Genomic DNA, 9,434 nt, shown 5'->3' with positions numbered 1-9,434 from the left:
AAAAGTGACACATTGCTGATGTTGGGCTCAGAACAAACCGAATTTCAGCAATGCGTCAAAAATGCATAGGTGTTGAATCAATTCTGACTGACACAAATAGCCTAATTTGTGGGGACCAATGTAATAGAGTGAGAAATGGTGGAAAACTCACCTTTTATTCTACTACATTAGTCTTGGATGCAATACAGACAAGTATGGAGAATGGCTATGTGCCACATTACAGTGGCCATAGCCTACATATGTGTACGTACATACCAAAGTATGTGTGACATACTGAATGAGTGTACAATGGGAGTGGACACAAGTATATGTTGTAATGTAAAGTAGCAAATCATTTATTATCTACCTTATATTTGTACTTACCTGTTCTGCTTTGGACTACATTTGGCTGGACTAGGGGACCCATTCACATGTGGAGATGTGGCAAGCCTGGCCTGTCCCTTCCACGGAGTATACAGCATCACATTGCATTGCTGCAGTGAATGATAATATCTCAGGTGCCATGGTCCCGGGTTGGTCAAGTGGTCCTACAACATGATTGTTACACGTATAGGCCTACTACTCGTTGACAGGATGTGATTCTATAATGTATTACTTTGTGTAAAGTGCTTTAAATTGGTCAGATTTCCATTACAAAGCCACTGCACCATTTCCTATGCCTTGGTTACTTTGACAAATTACAGGCTTAGAACGGCACATCTAAAAGATGCATCAAACATTGAAAAACTAGTAAAATCATTGCGTCAGTCCTAAGTGAGTTTCTAGGGGGGGAACGCCTACCCTGCATAGATTATAAACTGCATGGCACAGCCGGTGTCAGCGCAGGTACTTTTTGATGCAGGCCTACAAAAACTGCTGCACTGGGCCTATTGCATCACCTTGTAGAAATGGAGCAAAAAAAGCACTGCATCTGCATAAAAAAAAAAATTATGCAACGATGGGACAAGCTCCTTGTAAATATGCCCGAGCATCTCAAAATGTTAGATGTAAAAATCTGGACTCCCAAGTCCTGTGAGACTGTTTTTAGCTCTGCAGAACATATTGAACCAGTGGAGTCCTACACAGGCCCCCAATAGGTAAAATAGAAACTACAGCGAGCTCATGGATTAATCAATGTTCAAGACTCTGTCTGACTGTCAACCTTGACCTATATGTCATATGTACAATTTCTTTGTTTTCCAGGGCCCACATTTTCATAGATTTCTTATTGTGGAAGAGTTGTAGATGAGACACTTAGTATTCCATCAGAAAACCCAATTATTTCCCAAACAAGTGTTCTTTGTATGTCATTCCTCATTAGTGGATCTTATGATTAAGACCTTATAACAGATTATACAAATATGAGAAAAACTGAGCAAACTTTTAATGAAGACCTTTGACTCATGCCCACAGATTATGGGTTTACATCCTGGGATGTCGTGAGTCTGAACAGAAATTTTAAAAAATAGGAATTGTAACCTCAGATACTTCTAGCACCCCTTAAAAGATAGGGAAATCTAGGTAATTGTCATGCAAGATTATTGTGCCACAAAAAATACTTGGCCTGCAGGAGAGTCCTGATTTAAATTGATCAATACTAATGTCCTCAAATAAGTTGAAAAGGACTACTGTGAGGTACCCATCCCAGTCATAAAAGCTATGTCCAGTTTAATCATCTCTGATGGCCTCTACATGATAAAGACCATTGAGCCCACCTCATTAGTTCTTCATACTGCTCTGGATCATAGGAAAATAAATGTAGGTCCTAAACATAAGTGCTGGTGCCCACCATCTGCAGCCAACGATAAAATCAATGTCTTTATGGGTGTCACAAAAAGTAACCCAAGCGCCCCATTCACAAAGTTAAACCTAGAACTGAAGTCTACGTTTAGACCTGAAGTCTAAGTTCAGACCTGAAATCCAAGGGAACAATTCACAAAAGTAAACTTAGACTTGAAGTCTACATTTAGATCCGAAGCCTAAGCTTAGACCTGAAATCGAAGGGCACAATTCACAAAGGTAAACTTAGATGTGAAGTCTACATTTAGGCCTGAAGTCTAAGTTTAAACCTACAATCTAAGGGCCCAATTCACAAAGGTAAACGTAGACCTGAAGTCTACATTTAGGCCTGAAGTCTAAGTTTAGATCTGAAGTCTAAATTTAGACCTGAGGTGTAAGGGCCCAATTCACAAATTAAAATTAGACCTGAAGTCGATGACTGTAGGTCTAATTTTACCTTTGTGAATTGGAGCCTCCGAGTACATTCTGTTTAGGTCTGTTACTCCTGTAAGTAAATAATCCAAAGCTCCTGGCTTCCAGTGCCTTATTTGTGCATTCATACATTGATAGGCCTGTTTCTAGGTGGATAGATTGTTGCATGCATTACTGAAGAAAGTGGTTTGAATCTATAGGGGGTGCTTGCATTGCGTATCCCTAAGATGTCTCTAAAAAGAATAAATGGTCTCTGACCACAATGTTGTTGGATATGGAAAGTCACCTCTTTATTCTCCTGAAAGGATTCTGTCGATCAGCACAGTCAGGGCCGACGTCTCAATACAACAATAGAGTTATGTGAAACTTTTCCATTATCCTGTAGTGTAGATTGTTGTCACAGCCTGGGCAATGTATCCACTGCAGAAATCTGTATTTCACCCCTTGGTCACAGGCCCAAATCTCTGCAGGTCCACCTAGCCCTTCATCCCGCCAAGGTCAACAAATGAGAACCACTGAGTTGAGTAACAATAATAATACCGTATTTCATCACCAAGAAACCCCACAGGATACGCATGTTAAAATGAGATCTAATGAAGGTCGATCTCCCTTTTCTGTGGCCTCTTATATGGCTTCTAATTTATAAGTCAATATTTGTGAAGTATTGGACAGGTTCTGAATGATCCTGATTTAGAAAGATTTATAAACACTTTTGTGAATAACATTCTCATTAAGGCAGACTGAGTTGCATCTTTCTACCTCCTTAATCACAATAGTCTCTGGGTGTTTGCCATTCTCCTGCCATATTTTAAGGAGCTTTTATTCATCAAAAACAATGATCTCTAAAAAGCACTTAGCTTGACCTGTCATTGCTAGTAACAATGAAGCCCCTTTCCCGGCCTTTAGAACTGGTACAGGTCAGGACTAAACATTACACCAGGCATCACCACAGTATGTAATAGGTCGTTAATGAACAGGTATGATCCTGTACTTTGTAAAACTGCACTTGTTACCCTGTTGCTAAAGAAGGACACTCTTGGCCCCAAAATTCCTACAAGGTATTGTCCAATCTCTCTTTTACCATTGTCTACCAAGATCTTGGATAGCTGGGTAAACACTGTTCTACCCCTTTTTATTGAGGAAAACAATGTGCTTAACTTAACCAGATTTTAGGCCAATGCTTAAACACAGCGCTCTCAGCCACTGCTAACGTTATTCACATGATTTTGGATACAGGGAACCCTTTCAGACTTGTCATCTGATTTCCACACTGTCTCACATGCTATTTTGTTTAAAAAACTCAGATCAATTTGGAATCTGGGGCACTGCCCTTGATTAGTTGGAATCAATTTTGCAGATTATAACAGAGGCTGTTCAGCTGGCATTGTTTTGTTCTAATGTTAAAATCTTCACTGTGGAGTCTGACAGGATTCCACTCACAGTCCCACACTTTTTAATATTTATTTTGCTAAATTGGCTCAGCTGACTATTTCTTTTATTTTTCATTTGGGTTTGGAGTTTTATGACACAAATAAGTATTAAGATGGAAGGAAATCTTAACAATTTTCAACATCAGTTTAAAGGATGCCTTGTGCAAGTGGCTAAACTGGATGAATGCTAACTTCCTTCATCTGAACACCGATAAAACAGAGATGTTGGTGTTGGCAATCCTTCCTGCTGGCTCTCCGCTTGGTGGCCCCAATCTTTAGGATCTTGCCCTGATTTGACCACCACGGCCTGTAATCTAGAAATGATATTTAATACTAAACTCTCATTTAAGCCACAAGTAAAAACCTTCCCTCTACCTGTTTCCTGGTCATGAAGGGACTCAAGAAGATTCTATAGTTTATCCTACAGTCATCTAGGCAACGGCTGGTTCAAGCATTGATTATTAGCAGGCTGGACTACTGCAACACATCTCAGGTCATCATATACAGAGATTGCAGTTAATTCTGAATGCTGCTGCCAGACTTGTACTTGGTCTCTGTAAATCTGAGAATATTTCTATGCATCTCAGAAACATCATTGGCTCCCTCTGCGGAAAAGATGCTGGGTTAAGGCCCTCTGCCTCTGTCTAAAGCTTTTTTGGGGGGGCTCAGCGTATTTATCACATTTTCACCCTTCGTAGGATGCTTTGCTCAGTTTTGATCAATGTAATGATAGTTTTGAAGGACTTAGTGGGCGTGCTCTCTAAGTACCAGGGACTGGGTCCAAACTGGGGTGTAAAGGTAAGGAAAAAAAAGATGGATTAAACCCAGATCTGTCGCTGGGGGTAAATGTTTGACTTGTTCTGCATTCCATCCATCATCTTTTCTTTTTACTTTTGTTGCCCTAAGTGGGAAGTGTATGCCAGATGTGATTCCCATGCTCACTGTGCCATGGGATTCAACCTAGCCTGGTTGATGAGGGTGATACCCCAAAACTGGTCAGAGGATGCTTGTGTCCGGTCCAGGGAGGACTTGGCCTGGCATTTTGGGCTGAACTGTTCCCATGGGCATGGGGAGCACCGTCAAGACAGATTCACAAATGAATGGGTCCAAACTGGAGGGATGATGAGAAAAAAACAAAGGATTAAATCCACATCTGTGACTGGGTGTGAATGCTTTGTTCCGCATTCTGTCCCTCATCTGTTCTGTTCAGTTTTGTCGCCCTAAGTGGAAAGGGTATGCCCAGACATGGGTCCCATGTTCACTGTGCCACTGGATTCAAGCTAATTTGGCTGATACGGGGTGATACCCAAAAAACGGTCCCAGAGTGCTTGTTTCCAGTCCAGGGAGGACCTGGCCTGGCAGTTCGGGCTAGACTGTTCTCATGAGGAGCAGGATCAAGACTGCTTTACATATGACTGGATCCAAACTGGGGTGACATGGTGTGCAACAAAATGATGGATTAACCCCAGATCTATGACTGGGGGTGAATGTTTGATTTGTTCTGCATTCCATCCATTATCTGTTCTTTTTGTTTTTGTCACTCTAAGTGGGAAGGGTATGCCCAGACGTGGTTCCCTTGCTCACTGTGACTCTGAATTCAAGCTAGCCTGAGTGAAGAGGGGTGATGCCCCACAACACGGTCCCAGGATGCTTGTGTGCGGCCCAGGGAGGACCTGGGCTGGCATTTCAGGCTGAATTTTTCCCATGGGGAGCAGGGTCAAGACTGATTTGCATATGGCTGAGTTCAAACTGGGGTGGCATGGTGAGCAAAAAAAAAAACGATGAATTAAACCCAGATCAGTGACTAGGGGTGAATGTTTGATTTGATCTGCATCCCATCCATCATGTGTTCTGTTTTATCAATATATAAAAGGCAGGCCTATTGACTTTGTAAAGGGATGACCACAACAATATAAGATCTTATTACAATGCCTAATTATAACATCACTTCACCCTTTGTTTTTTAACATGAATTTCAATAGATTTTATAACGGTAAATATGATCTTTTTACAATAACTAACTATAATGTCACTGGCCTGTAGCAGAGAGGCCCTGCACCAAACCTTCAGAAGGTGACCAACAAACCTGTCCCCATGACCTTCTCACAATATAAAGAGGTGTCATTTTAAATAAGGAAGGTCTACAGGCTTTGTCAAGAGTTCATCACACCAATATATAAAAGGCAGGCCTATTGACTTTGTCAAGGGATGACCACATCAATATACATGGCAAACCCATTGGCTTTGCCAAGGGGTCACCACATCAATATTTGAAGAAAAACTTATTGACCTTGTCAAGGGATAAACACATCAATATACAAGCAAGCCTAAACGGAGCCACCAAATTAATACAACAACAATCATATTATTATGGAACATTAAAACCAAAAGAATCTAAAACCATATTATGATGCATTCATTGTTAATAATAAGCATTGCAATGTTTGTCATTAAACCTTTAACCCTTTAGTTGCTGAGGTTTTTTCACCCCCAGTGCTGAGCCTCTGTTTTTTCCACTTAGGACTCTATTACTTTTCCACATAAAGTATCCATGCCAAATTTGCATTCTTCTTTCCCCAATATCATGGAATCATAAAGGCACCATGGGCTGGTGGATTACCCTGGAAAGGGTGGTGCATATAGCCAAAATACAGCTACATTTTAGTTTGTGGGAAAAAATGGAAGAAAAGTGCAGCACAAGAAATAGTCTATTTTTTTCCTAAAAATTGTATCAATTAAAGGTTTGCTCTGCCAAGATCACCATCTACCCAGCTTTCAGGAGCAGGCAGAGCTGTATCAAAACATATTTGTTTCATTACAGTTTTGGTATATTTCTAAGAGGTAGCCAATTTTCCCTGATTAGAAAAGTAGACACAATTTTGAATTCAACTAGAAATAGTTTGTGTAGTTCCCTCAAGGCTAACTGTTTCAGTACAAAAAATATATATTAAAAAAGAGTAGGAAAAAACAACCATTTGTGATAAAGTTTTCATCTGTAACTTCTTGTTACGATGGCCAGTTTGTAGAAGCATTACACCGGTAGGTCTTGTGGACCCTTCTGGCTGCAGAAATATATACGGTTTGTAGGTTCTACAAGAACACAAATTACCCCTTACACTATAAACAACTCATATAGTAAAATATAAAAAGTGAAAATCTGGTATGAAGAAAACCTATGTATTTCTGAAATGTACCCCAGATGCTGTGTTTGGAGCGGTGGTAATTTGTACATCTCTCAATTTGTGGGTAACCATACTAGCATGTACTAGAGGGACTATTTTGCAAAATGTTTTTTTTCCTGCACACTGGCTTAAAGTTGGAAGACACCAATGCAAAGAAATTCTATTGTTAATAACAAATACTATTTTGTGATGCCACAGATCACCCGACAAAAAAGGTACCCTACTTGTGTGGCTAAGCCTAGCACCTGCAGCACAATATACCCCCAAAACATTAGCAACAGGCATCATATTTTACCCTACAGAGACCATGCCTTTTTTACCATGTGGGTATCTGCGGAGTTTGGGCCCCAGCTCAGCTGACACCTCGGAAAATGTACCATACCTAGACATTTCTGAAAACTAGATAATCAGGGTGTCTACGGTGGTTTGACGTTTGTGGTTCTGATGAGGTGTTTTTATCTATAAGCCCTTCCAAATCTAAAACTGTGCCTAAAAACACACCTTCTCTCTTATTTCTGTAAGACATTATCTCATTCCTATAAGACACTGTTCTGGAATCTTTGTGGATACATACATTTCCTGCCACCCAGCCTTTCTCCATGTCTGCCGATAAAAATAGTGCCTCAGTTGTGTGAGTGGGCCTTGCGCCCGCCACAGAAAGCAAGATGGACAGATCAATTTTTTCCACCCAAAATCCACTACCTTTATGCAATGTTAGTGGCCTCGGAATTTGGGCTTAGTTCAGCTGACACTTAGGGAAACGTATTTAACCTGAACACTAGACACAAGGAGAGTCCAAGGCTTCCTTTTGTGCGTGGCTGTCACCAGATAATGTTATTCAGAAGCCCTTGCAAACCTCAAACTTTGGCTAGAAACACATTGGCCCTCATTTTGACCCTGGCAGACAGCAGTATTTTGGAGAAAAGTACTGCCAACAGGCTGTCGGTACCTTTCCACAAAATATGACATTGGTGGTTTGGCTGAAGCCAAACCGCCAATGTACCATCCATCCACCAGGGCGGTAACAGGTGCCAGGCTGGAGACTTCAGTCTCCAGCCAGGCGGCCGTCACTATCACACCCGCAGGATTATGACCCCCGCCTACAGCCATGGTTTTCGTGGTTTCCTTACCGCCATGAAAACCATGGCAGTAGGCACCATCAGTGGCAGGGAATTCCTTCCCTGTCACTGATAGGGGTCTCTCCTGCCCCCCTCCCAAGTGTCCTCCCCCAACTTCTCCCTCCCCCACGACATACACAGCACATTCACGCACCAACATACTCACGCATACACACACTCATACCCACATTCACCCACGCATGCATACATCCATTCACACACACATCCACACCCACTGACATACATACAAGCACACATGTATTCAGACAACATACACGCACACTCACATCCATTCCTGCACACATGCATTCCACACACCACACACCTGCATGCACGCACACAGAAACATACCCCCACACACACAGCACCCCCCTCCCCTGTCGGAGCACCCCACTTACCCGCTTGCAGGGGGGTCCTCCGGCAGGAGACTAGTCGGGGCGCTGCTGTCAGTGGCAGCGCCCGCCAGCAGAACACCGCCAGGCCATATCATGGGTCATGATACGGTCTGCGGCGGTCTACTGGCTAGGCACTGCTGCTGGCAGCAGCGCCACCTTACCGCTGTCCGCCGCCATGGCCACAGCAGGAATTCTACCAGCCTTCTGGCGGAATTCCAGCTACGGTCATAATATGGCCGACAGTAGGTAGCCGCGGCGACTGTGTTTTGGAGTCCGTCGCCTCACTGTAGGTGGTCATTAAGGTCAATGTCATAATGAGGGCCATATTTTCCTCAGACAGCTGTGACAGAAAGTTCTGAAATATGTAGGAAGCCACAAATGTCCATCAACCAAGCATCCCTCCAAGTCTCCCAATGATAATGGTACCTCACTGTGGTGACCAAATCCCCGCTCCCACCCACACCAACCTATCAACCACAGATGTTTTTTAAACTACACACCCAGGTGACTCCAGGGTAGTGTATTTTGCGTGAATCCCATGATTACTTATTACTCACAATACCTTCGAAACCTTAAACTTTGCCTAAACAAAATTTATTTTAAATATCTGTGATGGAAAATTCCAGAATCTGCTGGAAGCCACACAATTCCTACCTCCTTGCATTACCCGACTTGTCCCAATAAAAACTTTGGCCCACGTGTGTCCTTGGGCTTAGTGCTCGCAACAGGAATGTGTCAAACCAAAAGTAAATGAGATTCCTGCCTGTGAGGACTCCATTGACCTTTGTTTGGTCCATTTCTGTGACACTCTGTAGGCCCAGAAATCCGAGTTGGCAGTATTTGTTTCAGGATAAGTAGGGAGATAGAGGATGGTAGGACATTTGTGGACCCCCACATATTCGAGAAATTTCCCACACAGAAATGTGAGGAAAATGTGTGTCTCTAACCAAAGTGTGAGGTTTACAGGCCATTGTAAGTAAGAAACCATTATGGGTCTACACAAGGCTCACTACTCTGGCTTCTCCCGTGTGTCTTGTTTTCAGAAATGTGTGGGTTTGGTAGGTTTTCCAAGAAGGCCATAGAGTGCAGGCCCAAATTCAGTAGCTATCCCTATTGCCA

Source organism: Pleurodeles waltl, chromosome 7 (assembly GCF_031143425.1).
Source record: "Pleurodeles waltl isolate 20211129_DDA chromosome 7, aPleWal1.hap1.20221129, whole genome shotgun sequence".
In the NCBI taxonomy this organism is placed as follows: domain Eukaryota; kingdom Metazoa; phylum Chordata; class Amphibia; order Caudata; family Salamandridae; genus Pleurodeles; species Pleurodeles waltl.
This window is presented reverse-complemented; position numbering follows the sequence as displayed.